Here is a 24459-nt window from a genome sequence, read left to right as displayed (position 1 = left end):
AGATTATGATGCACGAGTGAGGCAGGCAGAGGAACAGCTCTTGTGTGTCACCCCCTGCTTGCCCTGGGCAATGCCTGGCACTGGCACACCACTATGATATGCACATGCTGATGCACCAGGGCTGCTGCTTCTGCTTTTTAGAACTATTGATTTCCTGCCCTTTCTTGTAAAGCATTCTGTGAACTGGAAGCAGTTAAAGGTTAACGGCAAAGATTTCATTAAAAAGAATATTTTAGAATTGTTTAAAGATTCTAAATCATTAGTAGTTAAGCACCTACACCCAAGAACTGCTCTGAAATTTGTGTCTTTAGGCAATGAAGTTCCAAGAGTTACCTGTCAATATGAGCTCTCCTGACTCTGCTTGCTCTGCTCCAGCTCGGCGCCCGAAGGCAGCTCCCACATCCCGGCAGTAGCGCTGGCTGTCACCAGGAATCCTCCACTTGGGATCTCACTAAGATGAGGAGGAAGAAGAAAGGGGTTTTATCAGTTGGCAGAGCCTTAAAGTAATCGAAGCTTGGCGTTTTGGTGAAAATGAAAAGTCAGAAGGAGATGCTGGGAGAAGGGGAGGACGTGCCTCTATCAGCACAGCTACCCCTGGCATCTGTGTGACCCAGCAAGGAATTGCAGCCTTCCAGTCCCTGAAGGGAGTCAACAGGAAAGATGGAGAGAGACTATTTGCAATGGTCTCCAGTGACAGGACAAGGGGAAATGGGTTCAAACTGAAAGACAGTAGTTTAGATTAGATAATAGAATAAGATTCTTTACTGTGAGGGTAGTGAGGCACTGGAAAAGGTTGCCCAGGGAATTTATGGCTGCCCCATCCCTGGAAGTGTTCAGGGTCAAGTTGGACAGGGCTTGGAACAACCTGGTCTAGTGGGAGGTGTTCCTGTCTACAGCAGGGGGATTGGAACGAGGTGATCTTCAAGGTCCCCTTCCAACCCAAACCACTCAAGGATTCCATGAAAAGGACTGCTGCCCAAAATACAGTTCACACCCACTTGTGTGTGCGTGGAGGGGGATTTCACACACATCTTGTTTACAAGCTGTACATCATAAACTGACATTTCTGTTACTGTGGTTGTGTTTCCCCATTTATGCTCCTTCTTTTTTTGAGTGGCATTTCCTTTGCTTTATGCACAGTCTTAGGCCTTGGAAAAAGGGAAAAGTTCTCTGCCTGAGAGCACCAAGGGGAGCAGTTTTGCTCACCTGGGGACCTGTGCAGGCCTGCATGTGTGTGTTAATTTTAGAAGGATCCTCCTGACGTCTGAAACCAGCATCCAACTGCTGCTGACAGCACCTGGCACAGGGGCTACATCCTGCGCATCCCTTGGCAGGTTTTCTGGGAAGCGGCTACAGCAGAGCTACAGTACAGATGGTCCTTCATTTGGGGGTGTTTGGATCCAGACCCTTCATTTGGGTCTGTCTGAAGGGAAAAACTGCCTTCAATACACACAAATATTTTGGTTTTAAAGCTACACGGACGTGGCTCAACTTATTTCCCTTCTCTCCTCCAGCACCAGTTCCACCTCATTCAGGCAGTGCTAAGGTTTCACCTGCTGCAGCTAAAAAATCCTCTTCTTCTTTCAGCTGGACACCACTACCCAAACCTTAATGGTGGGGACATGCAGGCTGTAAGGGCAGGACACCCCAGCAGCCTTGGGGGGGGCAGAGTTCCCTTGGGAACACTGAGGTGAAATGCTGCTTTGTGCTGGGGTGTATCAGAAATGAGGGGCACGGTATTTAAAACATGCCCAGCAGGATCTATCCCCCACAAAGGATCCAGCCACAATAGCTTCATTCAGTCTTCTGAGTCATTAGAGTATTTCCAGCATTATTTTTTAAAGATTTGTTCTACCTCCTAAAGAATTGCTTCTCAATGCAAAAGCAGAATGATGAATACACATCTTCCCTTTCCCTGCTGAATACAACTTTGAAAAACATAATGCTTCTCATCTGATTTCCTCCCCGAGTCAAAATAAGCCAACCAACTCCTGCACTATACCTATCAATACAAACAAAAGATTCAGGGGTGGTTTTTTGTAGCAGAAATAAACACAGTTTAGGGAATGATTTTCCTTTCATGACAGCTTAAGGTCCTTCAAACTTGACAGAATTGATTACTGAATCAAAGCAAAGGAAGGCAGGGAATGGAGTTTTCTTGCACACACCTGTAATGTTGCACACTCAGGGAAGGAAGCGAAAGGCTCGAGCTACTGGTAAGGAAAACCCAGGCAGGGAAAGAGAAGAAGGGATATCTTGGGATTAGCTTTAGCATAACATCCTACAGTATGTTTACTTTGCTTCTCCATCTCATATTTCTTCCTGGGATCAGTCCCCAGCCCTGCAGACCCTCCCAGGAGTACAATGCCCCTTTCGTGTATTGTACGAGTGGCACCGAGAGTGCGGCGGCTTCCAAACATAAAAAGGAAAAAAAGAGTCTCCCTCAACGCCATCATCATTTTTAAAAAAGGCAATTGATGTCGCCTGAAGCAGCAGCTATGAAGCCCAATTATACCACATTTCATTCAAGTGTCAAAAATTGGAATAATAATAACCAACAACGAGGAGCACATATAGGAAATGATGCTGCCATCTTCTTTTGTTTTGGCCCCACGTTTTCATAAATCCAGGCTTTGAGCAGCCCCAGTGCCACATTCCTTCAAGGACTTTCTTGTTCGCTATTGTTTTCAGTTCTTAACAATTGGCTTCCCCGACTACTTTCCTCGTGTTGACAGTCGCTCACAGAGCCTCCATATGCTCCCACTACTTGGGTAGTCAATCATTTGTGAATTAGCTACCCAATCAAAGATCTACAAGAGGGCTGGTGGTGTTTATTCCTTGCTGGTGTTTTGAGTGAGTGTGTTGCTTGCAAAAGGTGTCAGATTAAACACGCAGAACTGAGTTTACTCCCAGAACACGGATTGCGTAGTCGGAAGCAGAGACGCGAGCGCCAGCCCGGGTTCACTCTGGTTTTCTGTGGGTTTTTTTCCCTTTGTTTCGTTCATGGTTTAAACCCTGCCAGAGGTAAGATGTCCCTGGACTCAGGAAGACTTCAACCACCTGCTTACTTAAAATGGAATATTTGGAAAGAGGCTGGAATCTTGGCTGGAAGCAAGAGAGCGGCTCCAGGGGCTGCCTCAGTGTGGAGGACAGAAAGGTTAAAGCAATCAAAGACATCCTGATGGCATGTTTTTCTCATCTCAGATCATGGAGGTGCACAGTGCAGCCCTGAGAAACACATTCCTCTTTGCATCAGCAATATTCCTGCATTCCCAGCTGCATGCATGGAGCCTTCATAACCCCCAAGAAGCACTTGTGCCTGATGCTGTGTATGATCTCAGACAAAAGCTGTCCTTCTTTTAAGATCTGCCTCAAAACACCAACACAATACTTTCCTTAGCTGTCATTTTGGGGGAATTTAAAGGCATTTTAACACTGGCCAACACAGCCTAAAACAAGCAATGCCAGCTTGCAGAAGAGCCAGCATTCAGGGAGCAGAGTTGTTCCAAATCAGGATTATCACTTGCCATCAGAGACACTGCCTAATTCAGAGCTGGACACAAACCTTCACAGGATTTAAACACACAGCCCAGACGAACTTGCCTCTTTTTATAAGAAAAGGGAAAAAAAAAAAAGTTGAGGTAACGAGGTTGTGTTTGGAGATCTCACTTTACAGCCCAGGTTTACACTAAAAGATGACTAACATAAATATCCACAGGGGCTCCATATTGTCACCTTTACCTGACTTTAGAGTAATCTATTTATAAGCAAAAAAAAAAATATTTTAACTGCCAGTCCAAAGAAAATGTCACTGGTGATGAAAGAATCAAGCTGATTTCTTTTCTTCTCATGAATCATTGTCACAATAAAGGGTCTGCGTGACAACTCTGCCCTTAGCAATCACTGAAAAACCCAGTTCCTTTGAAATTAGGAGTTGGCTGGTCCTTATATTGATAGTACTTGGTGACGATGACAATGATGCACAGGGAGAAATGTAACTTAGCTGCCTGCCATAGTTCTTACTTCAGCTGACTTCCAGTAGCACTTACTATTCTGTATTAATAGAAATTAAAATATTAAACACTTACTCATTAAGGTATGCAGATATGATTCACAGGGAGCTAGCAAGAAAATGCTATTTTTAAGTGGAGATATTACAGCAAAGGATATTTCAAGTCAGAGCTTCTCAGAAGAAATAGAAAGCACTTGTTTATTCAGTGTCAGTTGGAATAACAAAAATTCGTTCCACTGGTAATAGTACATCAATACATATTAAGCCAGTGGTGATTTTCCTGAAGTTTTTCCGTCTTCGGAATTCATGAAAGAAATTTAAAACACTCAAGGCAAATGTCAGTGCTAGGGACAGTAATGTAAAGAATCAAAGTGGAACTACCTGGAATGTACATTAAATAAAAGGCAGAGAATGAGCACCGAGTGAATTTTTATATGTTCACATTACAACAAACTAGTCAAAGATTCTGACCCCTGGCACCGCAGAAATCTTCCCGGTTTTGATATTTTCAATAAAATAATTCCCAAGAGGGCTAGGGAAAAAAACCCCCCACACTCTTTCTCTCCCTTTCTTTCAATAAAATGAGACCTCATCTGTATTACAAGAAAGAATACTAATAATTTGGTAGTGTTCTGAGGTAGCTTTTATAAAGCTTTTGCTCGGGATTTAATATTGCCCGGGAAGTCCAGCAGATTTCCATGGCTTTGCTGGAGAAGAGCGAGCAGCACTGAATGTCAGCTCCTCGTGCAGTCAACAACTTGTACCTCGGCAAAGGGAACGTGGAGGGGATGTGCTCCAATCCTGCACAGCCAATCCAGGGGGAAGAATCCAGAGAGGAGCTGGTTCCGATAACGTGGAGCGGGTGGGTCCCACCTGTACACAAGAAACGGCCTGATAAGTATGGAATGTGCTCCCCACTCTGCAATGACTTTGGGACATCTCTGCCTGGAGGGCCTTGACTCCCCCTGAGCTGATGGTACACAAATATTTGAGTGCAGCACGAGATTATGAGATGAGGGAAGGCAAAACCAGAAAGGCAGGAGAGGTGGCAGTGGTGTGTAACAGCGAATAGGTGCACACCGTCACAACAATTAATGTCACTCTGCAAGCTCTCCGGGAAATGTAGCAACAGAGGGAACTCACAGATGGCTCCTTTCCAGTGCATTTTGGAAGGGGGTAGGATGGGCCATGCCCTGTAAATCCCAGGCTGAAAGATGAGAAGGACAAAAAAAAAATAAATATAAAAGCAGAGAAAGAGGGGAAAAGTGTATTCTTTTTCTTCCTGAATTTCCTCTTCAGAAATAAAGCAAAATAAATTGGGCATGTGCAGCCAGGGCAAAGATTGAATCAGAGGTTGGACAGCCTAATGCTACAGATACACCACGCTGACCCATAATGCCATAAATGCTGGGTAGAGGACCAGAATTTTCCAGTGCTCAGCACCAATTAAGGCCAGGTTTGCAGAAAATGTCCTTCCCAGGAGGGCCAGCATAGCAGAAAGCATTTGGCTCCCTCTTGATGTTTGCAGAAGTGTTTTCAGAAGACCTTCTTTTCCTGGCATGCTGCCCTCTTTCTATACCTACTTATTTAAACAGGGCTTTGGAAGGCCGAATTATTGTCTCCCTGATTTTCAGTTTCCTAACATTAAAATGGGAATAAAAATAAACTTCTTTCGTGGTCAAGGAGGATAAATGCAGAGGTGCTTAATGCTCGGAAATCTCCGTTCTGGGGGTCAGGTAAGGAGATGATTTTTGCACCAACAAGTCTTACTTTGCTCTTGCTGTGGTGTTACCCTTCATTAAGTACTCAAACATTCAGAATAAAATCAGATCCTAAAGCAACAATGTTCTCTGCTCTCAGAAATCCTCCCTTTCCAAAGCTGCTGAGCTGCACTGCTCACTGGAACTGTCTGCCCCTTCCAGAGATCAGTCTTGATTCCCTTCCTTCACCTTCAGTTTGCCCAGAGCTTAGTCCTGCTTTCCTCAGGCAGACAGCTGATGAGCTGGGCACGTACAGGAGCATTACACTCATGTCTGTGGGTGTGCATCTGTATATTTGGGTATCTGCATATGGGAAAAATACACACAGATGCATGTCCATGTTTAAGCAGCGTTATTGCTGGGAAAGGATGGACAAACAGCTGGACATAACTTCTGTCCTTTCTAAGCACCAGGCAGGGGATTGTATCAGAGGGGCAGGGAACACCACTCGTCAGTGACAGGAAATACAATGTTCCTGGGGTCATTCCTGCCCCCATTGGCTCCAGGCAGGTAAGGATGATCCGGTGTCTGTAACTCACCTGACGCTGGCAGGCAGCAAACACTGTTGGAAGTCAAGCCAAGAGCAGGAAAAATTGTCCTTTTCTCCCATATTTCCAAGCACGGTCTCACATTCACCTTATTTATCACTCGTCAGGCGAAGGGACAGAAGAGGTGAATTTACCAGACACAGGTTCCCTTTTAGATCTCTCCTTGCCTTTTCCTATCAACATCCACAAACCTCTTTTATAAAGGGGCCGTTTCCCAATCCCAGAGAGGTCAGGAGCCTGCTGGGGAAGTTCTGAGGTGTGTCCCAGCTCTGGTAAGACACCACTCCAGGTCTGAGTAAGCCCCACACAAAAAGAAGGCCAAACTGCACATGAGGTGGGCTCAGCAGCCAGGCAGTGGGTGGTGGCCCTCAGTGGGCCCAGGGACGAGAGCAAAGGGGACAAGTTTTGTGGAAGACCTGAAGAGGTAATGAGACACCCACAGGTGGGTCATGTAGGTTTGGGGTTCAATGCTGTCAATGCTACACTGGGCAAAGGCTGCTAAGGAAGAGCATGGACAAACTGTGTCGTTTCCACCTTTTAGGCACAAGGATAAGTGGAATTATTTCATCAGGTAAGTCATAACCACAAAGGGCTTTCCACCATACTGATTTCCTGTAAAAATATTTGAAGACTTGTGCACATCTGAGGGAAGGACTCGGAATAAAAGAAGGATCCTCCTCTGTATTTTAACAATGACTTCTGAAGAGCACTTACCATGTTTTACTTCAGAAGTACATTTCCGCACACATGCAGGTGTAAGAAGTTTCATCAAGTTTGGAGAAAAAAAGGTAAAAGCTTTTAACATTAGTCAAGGACACAGAGTGGTTAAAGTGATATTTCCTTCCCCCTGTTTTAACCAATTACTCTTCTACTCCTGTGCATGATTTCAGAACATTCTGTTCCAGGAAAATCCTGAGAAGAGCCCTTTGCTGGAAGAAATACACATTTTCAGCATTTGTGAATCTATTTCTAATAGCTTGGTAAGCAAACTGTGCTCCTTATCTGGAGCCTGGTAGATAAAGGTGCAAAAAAAAGTTATTTTTGCTGCCACAGTGACAATCAGAGCCTGTGTGGTCAGTGGTGCCACCTCTGCCTCTGGGATGGGCACACCTGTCTTCAGGAAGTTTTGCTTTCTTTAGGACACCTCATCCAGTACCATCTTGTCAGGGAAGAGTTTTAGCATTTTCCAACACCTGAAAGAGCTGCTTTATCCTGTGCTTAGAGTGAGAAAATAACCCTGTGGCTTTTATGGTGGCCAGCACACACCAGTCCCCAGCTGCTGCTCTGGCCTTGAACAGATGAGCATCACAACCCTCCTCTTCCCTTCTCCAGTCTAATTAAGATGAGGTTTTGGATTAGGTTTTTCTCTCCTACTCAAGCTGAACTATGAGCTCCTTCAGCTGTTCCTCTTCCCCTTCAGCCCTCTCCATCCACCTTCTCCGTCATCCCATATGACCATTTATTTCATTTTGCTTCACTCTCTGCTGTGTCCAAGGGGCTGAGTCTGGGGAGATTCCAAGGGGGGAGGGCTCCTGCCCCTCACAGATGGTCAGGCAAAGCCAACAAAGAATCCCACAGTTCCTCATTCTGCAGCTCCACCATCTCTTCTCCAGAGGGCAGGGACTGGGTTTTCATGCTGCCAGTCATGCTGTTCTTCCATAAGCCAATCCATGCCTTTTCCAGGTTGTTCCATTGGATGAACAGACCCTGTAGTCCACTCGAGCTCTGTAGCCCTCAGGGAATGTTTTCCTCCAGGATATCAGGGCATAACAAAGCGATTGTCTCACACGGACTGACTTCACAGCAGCTTCCCTTAACTAGTCCCAGGTTTATGGGGAACTTAATGAAGAGCTAACCCAGATAACAGAATGGGGGCACAGGGTCACGGGGAAGAGAAAAGATGGTCAGAAAACAACAAACATGGAGTGAAGACAGACAGACAAGGAACGAAGGAAGATACTCAGAAGTCTCAAGGGACAGATCAGTGACAGGAACCGCAATCAAAGCTAGAAGTGCTCATGTGTTACCTCATTTGGGTCAAGTGAGCCAATTCCTCCCTCAACTGTCATATTTTTTCAAGATTAAGGCAAGGAAGGCTTTGCTTTTCCTTTCTCATTCTGTGGTGCCTTTTTTCTATTCAGGAGGTTCAGTGGTTTATTTTTTGTTGGTTGGGTTTTTTTGGTTTGTTTGGTTTTTTTGTTTTTTTTTTTTAATTACCTTGATCTTGCTTTCCCTGTTCCCCATTTGGTCACTGTTTGAACAGGAATGAATTCCCAGTCTCCAAAGCCCATATGTGATTTCTATGGAGTGCTCCCAAATTACCTAATCTCAGCTCATATGCCAGTGCACATTCACAGTTTAACATCTTTTTTTCCTTGGAATTGGGCACAGAAACTGCTAGTTGGCTCAGATGTAAAAATAATACTCAAAACACCGAGGCCAAACCCTGCACAATAAGTCTACATATGTGGTTGGGCACTAACAAGCAAGTAAGAAAATGATCTATTTAAAGACTCACTTCTGATTTAGACATCGCTTTGAAGCAGTGTGAGTAGCCAGCAGAGTCTGGTCTCCATCACAATTTTTCAAATATAAAAATTAAAAAATGATTATAATTATGCATTCTGAAAGCTGGATGGGGCCATGCTACACTGAAGCATATTTTCCAATGTAATTAAGGCTTTCAGCTGATTCCTTCTGACTGCAATTGTTATTTCAAATGTGAATTAATAAATCATGTCCATCTAGTTAAGAATTAAAATCAGTCTCAAGTATTCCTGCTTAGACCAGCAAACTTAAAGAGAGGGAGGGATGAATGCTCCCAAGAAATTCTCAGTGGAGAAAAGAAGAAAAAACAAGGAAAATAAAAAAGGGGCCTCATCTTATTTAGGGTTTTCCAGGCATCTGAGAAACACACAAGATGAAGTTACATGACTTACACATATGGAAGCATTTTTCCAGCTTTATACCGAAACGATATGCAAATAGTCCACCCCTACTTTCACTCATGACTGGCTGCAAATACAAAATTCAAGCTGAATAATGTTAACTGCCCACATGCTCTGCTCTAAAGGATCCTCAAGGGCTTCTGGTCTCCTGTGGTACACACAGAGCACTTTAGCTATCACAGTGAATTAGTGTAAGGCCTGGTAATGCACCTTTAAGTATGTGAGCCCTTTTAAGGCACTTAGAGGTCAAGTCTGTGGCTATATAAAGTACAACCTTTGGAACATTTATTTTCACTTGCCCATCCCGAGGCTGGGATGGCACGCAAAGGCGGTGTTTAATTTCATAAGAGCCCTTCGGATTCCAAATTGTCAGAGTCATCAACTGGCTCTGATAGCCAACCAAAGTTTACAGTAATGTAATAAGGCAAGGTAAATATTGGCAATCAGGCAGCCACTGCCAAGCGTGGCTGAGTGGGGCACGAGTAATTGTCATTGGGAAAGAAAGTTGTCGCTTCGCAAAGGGACCTCTCAAGAGCAAGGCACAAGGCAGAGCAAGTCCAGATGGGCCTCTCCCCTGGAACATAAACACAGACACTCTCTTCAGCCCCTTCCACATTTCTCAGCTATCCCAGACCATGAACAGTAGCTCCCGATTTGCCATGGATCAAAAATTCCCTTTGAGTAAAGAACTTCCAGTGCAAACATTACGTGTTTCTACAGACATTACAACAAAGGGATGCCCAAGCAGAAGTTATCTAAAATAAAACCGGCCCCTAAGAAAGGACTTGTAGATATCAAAGATCTTACACTATTTCCTCATCAAAGCAACGAGACGAAGCAGAGCATAAAGTATTATTTTTTCACAGACCCACTCATAAATGAGGATGGTTTTACCCTGAAAATTGCAGTGGGGCTTTTTTTCTGAGAGCAAAAATGAAGTGTGAAAGGCACAGGATGTCACTGCTGTGAGATAACAAGAGCTGCCATGTGCATGCCTGGAGACACCTGAGCTTCCAGAGCTGGACAGCTCTGCAGTGCTGCCAGGCCAGCTCCGCTCCTGGCACGGGAATGCTGTCTTTTCCTATTCTGCTGGGAGCTCCCTGGGTCCTGCAGAGAACACACCTGATTTGCTCCAAACAGCACCCCATCCACTCCCCCTGCACAGCCTTCCCTGCTCACACTGGTCCCTTGTGCTGTTTATTCTGGAAGTGATTTGGTTCTGCCTTCAGTGACAGCTCGCAATTAAAAATAAATAAATAAAATATATAAATAAAAGGGGAGAGCTCTTTGTACTTGTGACAGAAACAGTCAGACAAGCAGCTGTTTCACAGAGGTCGGTGCCCCGTGTCAGCTGTTTTGTTGCCTCTGTGTTCAGAGGAACAACTTGCTGGGCAAGGAGCATTTTCAGCACAGGTCTGTTTGTGCCAAAGGTACCAGAGCTGAAGCTGTACTCTCCTGTGTTTTTCAGGGCATCTCAGTCTCTTCTCTTTATTTTGTCCATGTTAATGGAACAGGATTTTATCTATTGATACTTAAAAGGAAGATGAAGAGTTAGGAATCTGCTCTTATTGATCTGGATATTCATAATGCAAATGACCAAATAACACTCAGAGAGGATGTCTGTTGGTTAATGTCACGTACACAGTTATTGTGTGGGGATACTAATCAACGTCTTACAGATTTTGTACAGACCTCTGAACATCACAGAGCAGGTGCCTGGGTGGGAGACTGTGCCATTTTGAAATTTTGTTCATTACTGGGTGCATGTCCCTGCCCTGAAAGCTCCCTGGGTCAGGCAAGATTTCTGTTACTTGCTGATTTGTAGGATGAGACTTGCTGTGAAAGCCACACACTGTTCTCTCAGCACTTTGGAAGAAGAGCTTGGAAGCTTTTCCACCTACCTGTAAGTAAAACCATTCTCCCAAAGTCACTCAAAAGGTTGATGTGAGGACGCTCAGTCCCCTTGCATAGTTTTAAACTGTTATTCACTTTGCTGAGTGCCATTGCTGTCAAGGACAAGAAATACATTCCTGACTCCATTCACTGGGTTTAGCACTATGACTTTGTTTCATGTCAAGAAGCCCTAAAAACAAAAAAGGGTGTAAGGGAGGGCAGTGGAAGAAACCCATTTAAATCAAGAGGGGAGAAAAACTGTTGCACTCTCGCCCTTCTTGTTCAGGATAATGCCCAGTGGAAATTGGAAAGTGTCACAACACCACATTGAATAACAGTGTCCAAATCAGTCCCTGGTTAGCACAGAGGCCAGGAACCACTGAAAGACAGAGCTGCAAACACACAAAAGCTCAGAGTGCTAAACAGAGAGGGTGGACTTCCACTGCAAAATTCCTGAAGACAGGCACCCCCCCAGCTCTGGGAGGTGCCTGTCCCTCCTGAGCAGTAGCAAGCCACGATATTCACTCCCCACCGTGGCTTCCTCTCCCAGACAGGGGGGAAGCAGCCATGCCAAGCCTCCAGCGACAGCCTAATGACATTAATTTTCCAGGCATGCTGATGACAGCTCTGTGAAGGCTGGAATTTGAGTAATGCAGGTCGCACTGCCATTGTCCTGTGTCGGTGCAGAGGGGTCAGCCTGCCAGCAGACTCCAGGAGCTGCCTTTTTGTGCAAGGCACAGCTCAAACCAAAGCACTCCCTTCAAAGCCCTGCTGGAAAGAAACGAGAGTCTGCAGAAAACAAAGACATTTTCTGGAACTGATAAAAGGTGTCATAACTGACTAGTACCAACATGTCCATAGCACAGGAACAGGACAGTCCTTACCCACGCTGCAGCTCACAGCTGAGAGTTGTGAGATTGCCTGCCTTAGGCAGGAATGAGTGTTTCGGTTCAGCCCAGGCATGTTTTGCAGCACAGCTCTCTGAGCTGCTGACCTTTCCAGGCAACCCCTGTAACAAACTGACCAAGAGGTATCTGGCTGATGGACAAAAATAGGCACGTATTCTTCGCTATCTCCGCTTTTCCCCTTATCCCATTCCAAGCTCCATGTAAGATTTCTACCTAATATAGCCCCCGGTACCTCGCTGGGGTCTGTCACCGCTTACAAAATGCACACGAGACACTTTGTTGATCTTTCCCCCTCAGAGTTCAAACCCCTCTGCTAACAGCAACACTGTCCAGAGCAATTGCTAATCCTCCCAGTTAAACCTGCAACACTCAGCTATGCCAATTAAGCTGCCTGGCCAACAGGGAGGAGAGATCCAGCCCAAAACTCACCCACGAAGCAGAACTGGCGAGCCAGGACAACTCTAACAAACAGCAACTTTATTTCTCTTTTTGCTGTAAGGCCCCACCACTGCACAATATTAGCACTATCTTCATCTTCCTCCCACAGCCACATCCCAGGAGTTAAACCCTTGGCAGAAGGCTGGGGGGGTAAAATTAGGGTTGCAGCAGGACAGTGATGCTTGGACCATGGCAATATGGAATTTGAAGCAAATCTATCCTCAGCAGGCATCTGTTGAGGCCAGGCAATCCAATTGTCCTCTTTCTTTGTTTCATTTATACCTTTCCTCAGGCCTGAGCTGTCCCTTGCCAGCTTCCCCAGCTCACTGACACGGTGGGCTCACTGTCAGGGGTCACCCACCAGCTTGGTGATTACAGCTGCTATTGATCCTGGCAGCAGAGCCACAGCCCAGGAGAGAGGTGTGTAAGGGTCACCTGATTGCCACCTTCTGGAGAGGGAGACAATGCAGACACTGCACTCCAGACTGCTCAGCTACTGCTTCAAACCCTCAGCAGATGCTCTACAAAAGAGAAAAAGTCTCCAGTTTTCAGAGAAGTGTGCCCTCCTCTCTCTGAAAACCTACCCCACAGTAATTACTGACCACACGGTCATGGGATTTGAAGGTTTGAAGTTTAGCCAAATAAAGACATTCTTGTCTTCATCATGACCATTTAATCACCAGGTTTATCTTCCCGTGCAAGGTAAAGAGTGATTCAAGAGCTGCATGTAAAGCAGGCCAAAACAAGTGTCACAGCCAGGATTTTCACAGTTCTCAGCGTATGTTACAAAACATTATGCATTGCTGGGAGCTGATATTTGTTATATTTGATCATTCAGTTGGTTCTTCCTTGACTATCTCTTCCATTACACAGTTCCCTGTTCTGTCATCAGGTGAGACATGTCCCAGTGTCCCTTTCAAAGTGATGATTAGCTCCAATTAACATAAATTCTACGAAACAGAAGCTTCAAGAGAAGCAATATACCAGTTGTCTCCTCAGTTCTTCCACAGGGATCAGAGAGCAGGAGATTCAGCAGTTTCTTGGGGGTTCTCTAGTGATGTTTTAAGGAGGTGAGAATGAATATGTGACCTAAGATCCACCCAGAAAACAGCTGTGGAAGACAAGCAGTGCCAGTGCAGGAGAAGAACAAGGAGATGGAAGGCCATCTTCTTTAAAAGGAATGTTTTTTAGGACAACCAGTGAAGCCAGCAGTCTCCTTTCAACACACCTATTCACCACAAAAACACAAGATCATCCTACCTTATCTTGGGAAGGTTAGCTCAGGGGAAAATGCCAGGGAGCAAGTACAGCTGGAGCTCCTATCCCCACATCACATAAAGCCTTCAAACAAATCTACGAGGTTTGGTTTGTTTCCAACCCCTGCAAATCAAGCAACACAGATTAGTTTGCAAACCTGCTGGGGAATGGAACCCTACAGGCCTCACACAGCTCTAATTTTAACCTGCACCCCCATACCCTGCACAAACACATCCATGGAACAGAACCTCACCCCTATCCAAGCTGCCTATTTGTTCACTGCCAAGAAGTAGATTAGAGTTCAATTCATTCTGATTAGAGGATTGGACTGATGTGTGAGCCAATCCTGATTTTTGCCCAACACCACTCAGTCACTGTTCACTCACTGGCCCGAGTTGATCCTGGTTTTTGTGCAGCCATAAAAACGATCTCCTCCTGTTTTCAGGGCTGACTCAAACGGGAACCCCCACAGCACTCAACCACCAGCCATGGACACAGCGTTCCTGGCACGGATCCACAGCAAAAATGCTCGGTCCAACAGGGACTGTGGCCACAGCAAACACACTTGGTGTCTGGGGGCAATGAACCCTTTGTGTGAAGTGCTCCCCACACCTTCTGCACGGGTAGCACAGCCACTACCCATCCCAGCAATCTCTGGAGATGAACCTGCTGGAATGACAGGCTCTTTCCACTATTCCTGCCTCCACGCAGGCCCCAGCACTCCCAACACCCAAGGGGAACTCATTGGAAACCAAGCTGTCAGCCCTACCCTGTGTGCCTCCATGCCAAAATAGGAGAGTCCTCCTCTGCCATCCCTCTTAGAAGAAAGGATGTGAAGCTGGGAGCTACTTTCACCAGCAGTGCCAACCAAAATACTCCAGAGGTAATTTATAAAAATACCTTCTCAGCGTGTGTAACAGGAGCAGGCTGTGCCTGAGCTGCTGCATTTCCCTCCTCTCTGCAATGGCCACCTGGGATGCAAGCCAGTCTGTACTTCCTAAGCTCCAGGGGTGGCACTTGCAGCCTGGGACATCTCACATCTGAGGCAGCTCCCTCCTGTGCCTTGTTGCAGGGGACTGGCAGGACACATCCCCAGCCCTCTCCCGCACTGCCAGACGCACCGTGTGGGCAGGGAGTGGAGGTGAAACAAATTCAAGAGGATGGGAGAAAATGGCAACTCAGAACTGACAGAGAGGCCACTGCTTGAAGCTGCGTGATATTCCCAGCCCCCGAGGAGAGCGGAAAACGGGAAACACAGGCTTGGTTTCCAGAAATTCATATCCACAAAAATACAACACAAAGTGACTCAGAGGAGCGTGTTTTCATACACACGCACGCTGTGCGTTCCCCTGCCGCCAATAACGGGAGTGAACAGGGAGGCACAAACACCGGGTCCATATTCCACACGTCATGTGGAATTGTGCAACCCTCCCCAGCACAGCCCTGGCCATCAGCAGCCACGTGTCACTCCTGCCACTGAAGGAACAGGTGCCCCCTTGAAGCTGCATTAGTTTGATCTCCGTGTTTTATGTCAGCAATCATCCTCATTTCATATTTCTACTGTATTTTATTCACTTGTTCTCTTGGTTTTGTTCACATAATTATATTTTGCTTTTCCTTTTTTTCCCCACTAACTCTTCACCCTCCTTACATGTCCCTCAAGTAAATGATGTGGCCAAGCACTGTCTTAATCAGTAGCTAGATTTTAAAGGGGTGCTACACCTCCCTCTTTCTATAGACCCAGAAGTCAGTTGAGAACACCAAAGCCTTTCTTTGTACAGACCCACTGATACTTTTTGTTATGTATAAAAATCACTCACTGTGGCACAGATCCCTAAGCCCAGAGATGCTCCAGGCACGTACACCTGTGCATGGGCCACGTAGAGGGGATTGTAAAATAAAAATGTTCCATTTCTCATGATAATCATGCACTGCCTCACATGGCCTTTACAGCAGCTTTCTAAAGACAAATCCTTCCTCAGTGAATGTTTCCTCTAAGTCCATGAAAGCAGGAAGCAGTTGGTGAAGTTTGCCACAGGTCCCTAACATTTATGTGCACTGTTGTTCTTTCTCCCAGCATTAGTTGTTAGTTTTGGGGAGCAGAAATCGTGGGCTGTTTTTCTGGCTGAATGTGTTCAGGATTCCTTGTTAGCCAGTATTTGCACAAACAGAGTTTCTGGGAACAATGGCAGAAGAAGGCGGGTAAAACAATTAGCCTAAAACAGGGCGACCCTCAAGCCTTTTCAACAATGGACTGAAGGTCTGAGAAGAGAGGGATGTTTCCAGAAGCCTGTCATTTTGGCTTTTGTTCTTTCCTCCTGCCCCAGTGAATCATCTGTAATACCTGTTCTCACACAGCCACGTCCAGTGGCTGTGTTACATTAGCACATCTTTCTTGGTGAGGAGGATACGGAGGGCAGAGATAAAAAGGCAGTTTTGGACCCATTCGTTATAACTGTGTTTTCTAAGGCAATATGTGAAACCTGTCACTGTCTCTCCTGTAATTTCCCTCCCCCTTGGCTGGCTTGTTTTTTTTTTTTTTTTTTTTTTTTTTGGTTGCATATCATGACCAAGAGGCTGGATCATCATGCACTGAGGAAATATTAATTCCTTTGCTGTTGCATCTAAAAGCTAAGATGACGAATTTCTGTGCCATGCTACATTATACGGGGATAAAGGAACAAAAGGGTGAAGGACAGTGGCTGCATGGTGTCTTAATCAGATGCAGATCAGCCTAAGAGCATCAGACCATCAAATCCCCTGCTCTGCAGCAATCGTGCACCTTTAGTCAGGCTCTGAATGGGCTGAGATAGATTCGGGGCTTTATTGAAAGATCATACAGGATGACTGCAAAATCCCATTACTTGTTGATTAAGTATTGATTGCCTCGGTATTAACAAGCCAGCTAATATGAAGTGACCTCTGAGGCCACTGGTTGGAGGAAAAAAAAGACAATTTACTAAAACAGGCAGGCAGATGAATAAGAGGGCTAGATCTGCTCTTGGCTTTTAGCTTCGGTTAAAATGTCACACTCGATAGTGCAGATCAATGCCCACTTTATTTCCTTGCAGCCGTCTTATTACCATCATGAGGCTGCCTCCTTTGATGCTTTTTAATGACCCTCTGAACCGCGTGCTCTGCTTACCCACTGCCTTTGACTAAAAGGAAAGGAAAAGCTTTTTTTTTCCCCTTGCTGGTGATGGAGTGGCTGAGAACATGACATTGTGCCAGTATAAGTGGAGCAATGAGGTTTCTCGGGTCACCGGTGCTGCGACTCTGCTCTTTCACTCGGTTTCTAGCTTTTCTTTCTTTCTTTTCTAGATTTCAAAAAGTCTTGCTCCTTTTCATAACTTCAAAACTGGTGAGATATTAAGAGACCACCTACTGACAACTTCTGTCCAACGCTCTTATTTGTGTTTTTAAGTGCAATAAGTTTAGCAGCTCTTGTTACATTAATTCTCCTGAAAAGCACCTCACCCAATTATTTTGAATCTAACTTTTTTTTTCCTTGTTGCCACTTGCAAATCGAAGAATTACTTTTGATGGTGAATAAAGAGCACTGAGGGGATACAGTTTGAGTCTCCTGAATCAAAATTGGACCATATTAAGAACCCTGAAAGCTCAGAGACCTTCCTCTTCAGCACATGCACAGACTTTTAATCTATGTATTGAGTCCAACATAAATACACATTAAAGAGAAGACAACAATTCTTATACTCAAAATGCTGCAATTCTGCAACGTATTTACATAATCATATTTAGTTTTTAGATTACCCTGCCAATAATTCAATGTTTTGAAGGAAACAAATGCTATACAGAACAGAGACAATTCAATACCTATTGGGAAAAGACATAAAGGGTATTTGAAACTCCTGGATAAATTAAGGACATGGAGAAGAGAAGGTGAGTTAGGGAAACATCTATTCCAACAGCAAAGATCTTCTTCTGCTTGTGAAAGCCTGTAAAGCTAATGAGCCAAAGTTGAATGGATGTTAACGTAGGAATCTTGTGCACACAAGATTCTCCCAAGGCTGGAGACTTGGGGAGGGGGGAAGCAGACACATGAAGTGGAAGGCAAAAAAAGGATGGCTGGAAATATCCTTAGGATGGGCCTCAGCTTTAAACAAACAGCAACAGCAGTGGCAACTTCTGCCTTGGAAGGAACCAGTGGGAAGCACTGGGACAGTGGCACTGCCTGGTGACACTGGCCTGATCCAAAATCACTGAAAGGCTTCCCCCCAGGTTCAGCAGACTGGGGTACTTGGAACGTAAGTACAAAATCTCTCATTTGTTCAGCAGTGACAGAGTGACATAATTCACGTGCCTCATTGCTTTAATTTCTCTCTCTCCTCCCCACCACTCTCCCTTTTCTGTGGTTTTGTGGTAGACACACATACAAGAAAATAATAAGCAACATCAGGAGACACTTGGGGGAGCCTGCAGAAGTTTTGCTGGTAAGCACAGCCACGCTCACCCTCAGCTGCTGAATCAGCCACAAATGCAGGATCTGGCTTCTTATTTCCTCCTTTCCCTCCTCTCCTCTTCAGTGTGACGCTCTTAACAATCAGAATCACGGGGGTAATCTTTGGAGTGTGAGACCTTGATGGAATGACTTAGATTATTGCTGTATTACTATTATTTATATAGTGCCATAAATGTGCACAATGCTTAGCAGAATAAAAGACACCCCTCCTGCACCGAACTGCGCAGAGCCCCGGCTAATGCGGATGGATAATTTCAAACACACACACAGAGGCATCCCCACCCCTCTCCTGGCTCATCTGCAAAGGGCTCCAGAGCTTTGGGAGCTTGCTCCTTTTTTTTGCAAATTACTCCACAAAAGTTCCTCTTTAAGCTCTAAGCCCAGCTTGAAGGCTGTTGGCCAAATGGAGGCGTGTAGGGGCTCAGATCTGGAGCGCAGCCTAACAGGCTTGTCCATAAACGTGTGCCTCTCCAGCATCCTGCCTGCTGCAGCTCTAATTATAAATTACCCCTGTAGACACGCTGGGGTTCGAGTGAATTAAGCAAAAAATTTAGACTGGCTGATAGGAAAACAAGTTTTTGCACAGCATTCCCAATAAGAAATTATACACTTGTTATGCATTACAGTCTGTGCTCAAAATGCTATTTCAGCATTCTGGGTATTAAAAAAGGAAGCTTATGTGGTCTTGTGGTGAAAGACTGTGAAGGATTATTTAAAGTAAACTGTAGGGAAATATAAAACAAACCCAGTTAATTTATCACAACAGCGAAGATGCATAAATAAGATGTTTATGAACAACAAGGACAGTTTACCTATTATTCCAAAGAATTCATGTTTTCAGGAGCAAAAGACTTCCTTTAAAGAAAAACGATACCAGTTTTTCTCAGCTCAACAATATAAAAGTTTTTATGGAAAGCTGCCTGAAAATCTCAGTTCAATGTACTTTTCGCTGTTTCTAATTATAATCAAGATCTCTTAGGTCCAGTGACAGCACTGCACATCTTTGGAAAATTAGATCAAAGACAGAACCTGGTGCCCACTGAGCTTTGGGAAGGTGCAGCCCATGAGAGGAAACACATCAGGACAAGAACCTCAGCAACAGGAATCAGCCAACACTCATTGTCTTTAACAGAGTCAGTGCAGCTCAGCACAGGTGAAGTCCTGGATAATTACACATAATCTGTAGAGATCTTTAATACAAATTGAACAAGTGATGAACTCACACAACCCACGTTCCAGGCTAAGTTTCCTCAATGCCAGTCTCACAAAGGATGGCAAACCCAACAATGAAGGACCTCAGTACCAGCTTGATAATGCATCACTTTGCTTTTATGATTCAGCCAATTCCCAACAGGGGAAATCCCAAGAGCCCTTAAGGAAGTTTGAGCAAACACACAACCGTGGACATCGATCACCAAATGAGATGAACTTTAAGGTGCCTTCCAACCCAAACCATTCTGTGATTCCACGATACCACAACACAAGTAAAAAAAAGCAGGAGATAAGAAGCAAACAGCTTGTCTTCAAAGCTTTCTGGCTCCAAGTTAGCAGGGCATTGAGATGAAGTGGGGCACCCGACCGCTCACAAGTCGCTGTTTCAGGCCACGTTCACACTCACACAAATATTGTGTTGGTTTACCACTTCTTTCCAATTCAACCTCCTTTCTTAACCACACAGGCTGGGAATGGCTGGTGTGAAACCAAAGGGGGCATGAGAAATGCCCTCCCACACCAAACTGCTCGTGAGACAGCCCAAACCCACCCTGTACCAGCTCAGTTCCTTCTGAGAGGAAGCCTGTGCTTTCATCCACGTCCTGTGCTCCACGGAGTGAGGACATCATCCTGGGACAATTCCATGGGTTTATAATTCAGGGAGCACTTCCCCACCGGGGTGTCAAACATTCTCAAGCACACCAGCTGGTCAGCCAGATAGATGGATATATACAATAGATGGATAGACAGAATAGAAGGATCATATTTCAGTAAAATGGCTGCTTCTTCAGGAATGCCAATTGTAATTTAAAAAATGGTGACAAGTGCTTCTTAGCCTGTGAACTCTCCTATTGCTGGGCTGAGCGAAATGGGGGCAGTTTTCCTTTAAATTTTACCAGTAATGATATGGTACACAAAGTGACAGACTACAGGGTTTGGGTAGAATGCTAACATTGTTCTTTTTTCCCTTTTAAAGGTCATGTGCAAGAAAACCTCTCTAGTTAAATCCATCCATTTAAAATCACCATTAGGTCACAGAAAGCAGCCTCAACGTGCTAAGAGTCTTCAGTTGAAAATACAAGCCAGGGTCTGGCTCCTACAGAGCTGCAGGATGAAGGGATGCTTTGGAAGGTGTGTTCCAATGCTCTGCTACAAAATCTGTGATTTGCCTCTCAGACCTATTTTCACCCTTTCAGATGAGACGAGGTTTCAGTGCATATCCCGTTTTTAATAAGGAAGGAAGCAAGCAGGTGTTGATGTGCAGCATAAAACTGCAACAATTCCAACTGCATTTGTCTGATGGGGATGATAACACGTTTCAGCAAGGTATACACCGGGGTATGATGGAAATAGGACTGAAATCCCCTCTTGAATTGGGATCCTATGAAGTATAAATTTAAGTTTCACTTTAATTTGTTACAGCACGCCGTTGAGAAGCAACAGCATTTAGAGATCACTGAGCAGACGCTAATGTGGTTCAAACAGGTAATATTAATAATCTTGATATTACTTAATAACACGTGTTTTCCCTTCAAAGATTCACTGCAGAGCAAAAAGCACACAGAAATACTGATATGGCTTTCACTTGCCTTGCAGAGGGCACAGCCACCCTAGGAACAGGGAGGAGGGAGTTCTCTCAGGAATGACTCACCTGGATGAGTCCCACAGCATTGCAAACCCAGCTGTTGCGTCTCAGTCAAACATAAAGCACGGACACTGCTGCCAATTAAGAATTAAATTGTTTTTTACTTCCCTGTGCAAAACATTTCAACAAAAGGAGCAGTTTCACAGCAAAAAATGCATGAAAACCCCAGTCATTTTTCCCAAGGAAGTTGCAAGTGTTCTGGAATCAATGGAAAACATCACATCTGATGAACCCCTGTATTCTCAGACTTCAACACTTCAACCTAGTACGATATGCAAGAGCTCTTCTTGAAAGAATAGTTTGGTGGACAGCAGATCCTCTAATCTAAGGAGTTTAAAAAAAACCCCCAAAGCATTCATTGGATCCTTGGGAAGAGAAATTCCATGCTGAGGCAACTGCTTTGCATTTTCAAACGAAATAATATTAAATACTGTGGTGTAGTATTGCTGGGATGGCTGGTACTGATTTTACTTATGCTGAGCAGTGATTTACTGTGGAAGTAGCCACATTTTTTCCAAGAGGTCTGCTGATGTGTGGATATCCCATGCTGCCCCAGAATAAAAAGCACATTTTCTAGAATTTCATAAGGATCAAAATTCATAACACTTTATACTCAAAAGGTCTTTAATTAAGTGCCACATTATTGCTACTTGCATTGCAGGGACCAAACTTTCAAATGAGCTCACAGACATATTTTCAAGTGCCCAGTATTCTCTAGAGTTTAAAAAGAGCTCAGCTCCTACCTCAGCACCTAAAAAAAAAGTGAGTGTTTCAGCAGTGCTCAGAGATGAGCTCTGTTAATAAACCTGTCCTATACATCTGAAATAACAGCAAACATACACATCACTCTACAGATTCTGAACATCTTTTAACACAGCCTCCTGAAAACTGTTATATTGGGATGACTGCACTTTTCACCATTTGAAAAGCTCAACTATTTCTTTGGACTTGCAGGCTTGAAAAAAACAATCCCATGGAAAAAAAAAAAAAAGCTCTTCAGCTTCAATTGGTGATTATTAAAACTTTAAAAGGAGCACATCCTACAGAAAACAATTAACAACATCTGAAGATTCCTCTGCCTGCCCAGATATCTTAATCCGGATGGTTAATTATAAATTAAATTTATCACATACATGCAAAAAAAATATACATGTAGCCACCCAACAATTTGAGATAATGCCAACATGAAGGGAAAGACTTCTGTGTGAAAAGTAAAAGGATTAGCTTCAAATGATTATCCCTGGAATCTGACAAACCGTACACACACCTTACTTTAGCTCAAATTTGCCTTGCCAATCAGGCTGTTAAATTACATAACAATTTGATGCTTCTTAACAAAAGCAGCATCCCAAGCATTAGCTTCTATTGTGGCAGTCAGAGAAATGGATGGCTATTTCCTGCCTACAATCTTTTTTATTTTTTCCCCCTAATTTTACTTTTTTTTTTTTTTTTTCCCCTGGGAGATACATTATTTGGTCGGGGTTTTTTTTTCCTTTTTTTTCTTTCTCTGTTTTTTGTTTCTTTGTGAGACGCTCTGTATTCCTTACGTGCTCTAAGTCACTTTGTTGTGACCACGCAGAAAAAGAAATAAATAACTCCTCCCTGCTCTGTTCGGGGCTGCAGACGAACTGTGTTGTGTTCACTTTGTTATTACTTTACGTAAGAGGTGACACGAGAGCAGCAAAGCCAAGGCAGAATCGAGAAATACATATGCTCCCTTTCTGCCTCACACACACACACACACACTCTCACAAATCCGTGACACTTGTTAAGTGGCAGCGACGGCACCACGAGCCTCTCGTACGTTTTCCCTGGTGCTGATTATTAAACACGAGCCGTTTTAAAGAGTTTGCCGAGCAGGGTGGAGGAGAATGGCTCGGCTTCGATTTGCCTGTTGGAAGCACAAATGAGCCAACGCTCCACCGGGGCAGTAACAAAGGGAGCTGCCAGGCTGCAGAGATGGGCGGCAGCTCGCCTTTCTCCTGCCTGCCAGGTCCTCTGGGGGCAGAGCACAGGCCAGGCTGTAGCACTGCCTTGTTTGCTTCCCGTGGGTCACAGAAGCAAGTATTGTATCACTCAAACCCCACAATAATTTGGGGGGGTCGTGGCTATCGGTTTATGTGTTAAAAATGATTGAAGGCCACGCTTCAGCTCCATCAGTTGCACACGCAAATTTCCCTCGATGGCTTTTTAGCAATTATGAATATTTCTACTTTTTTTTCTATGTCTGCTACGAGACACGGTGAATATCCTGCACAACATGTGGAGCTGGAGAAGCCTCACTGCTGCATGTTTGGAGGTTGCTGGTAATTGATTTGACTGACCACATGTGAGGGGCACGGTAAGGCCCGAGTGTAGACGTGCTGCTCATTTCCAGGATGACAATGCATCCACAGGCAGGGAATTTGGTTAATTGCACAGATCAGGATGTCAGAACTCCCTCATGGCAGGCTACTTAAAGTGAAAACATTTCTTACTGGGTTCTGCTTCTGCTTCTCACGTGATCAGATCAACCCCAACTTCCACCCAACTATCCACACACCTTGGTTTTCACTTGCCTAGACTATTCTTTGTGTGTGTGTGTGGCCCTGATTCTTCCCCTTTCTCCACATTAAGCAACTTCCATTGAGAAAAAAACTCTTCCACTTTGACCTCTGCCAGTTACCCCCTCACAAACCTGCTGCCAGCCAGATATCTGTCCCCAAATGTCCCATTTGTGTGGTGAAGGGCTGCCCCCTTGAGTATGTTCTCCAGTGCACCCAGTCTGACACCAGAATTACCATGGTGGGTCTGCAGACACCTGAGAGAAGGAAACACCAAAGCCCTCTGATCTCCAGCAGAAAGAGTGGATCTTGTTACCTGGTCAAAGCCCTGTAGCTGCTGTATACCAGGTGTGCAGGGAATATGCTGTGGGGCTCAGGTCCCAGCAGTTGAGGAAGGGTGGCACATTGCTGCTTTTTCCTTATATTAGGAATAGGAAATAACGGTAGTGTTGCTTTTTACAGGTCCTTATTCTGCACTGAGCTTGTCTCTGACTAAGGCCAGATCTCTCAAAGCTGGCTTGTATCCTCAGTGGTCAAAATTCCCAGGACTGAAGCCATTTAATTGAAGTGCATGTTGCTGTGCAGCAACACAAGAGGACCACACCTAAACCCAAATTCACTGCACATACACTCTTCCAAGTAAAGTCCTTGCCAGGAAAAACATTCTCATCGTGTGACATTACATGAGACAGCAAAGCCAGTGACTGTATCACACTATTCTACCAAACTTTACCCTGTAATTGTGCAGAAAACCATAGAAAAACCTTGTCCTGTTGCCCTTGAAGCTGGTGGGGTTGTTCAGCTCCTTCTGA

At 44.7% G+C, this 24459-nt stretch overlaps 1 long non-coding RNA gene across 1 annotated transcript in view; it reads right to left on the bottom strand.

Annotated features, from left to right (window-relative positions):
• Window positions 1-339: 339 nt before the first annotated feature.
• Window positions 340-24459, bottom strand: part of LOC113952074 — a 165397-nt gene continuing 141277 nt past the window's right edge. Inside the window, exon 6 of the long non-coding RNA XR_003529366.1 lies at window positions 340-451. This is a non-coding gene — a long non-coding RNA (uncharacterized LOC113952074). The remainder of the gene's footprint in view (window positions 452-24459) is intronic.

This window comes from Corapipo altera, unplaced genomic scaffold, assembly GCF_003945725.1.
Source record: "Corapipo altera isolate COAL_440 unplaced genomic scaffold, ASM394572v1 70, whole genome shotgun sequence".
NCBI lineage: Eukaryota > Metazoa > Chordata > Aves > Passeriformes > Pipridae > Corapipo > Corapipo altera.
The sequence above is the reverse complement of the archived record's forward strand: the minus strand, read 5'-3'. Positions and strand labels throughout refer to the sequence as shown.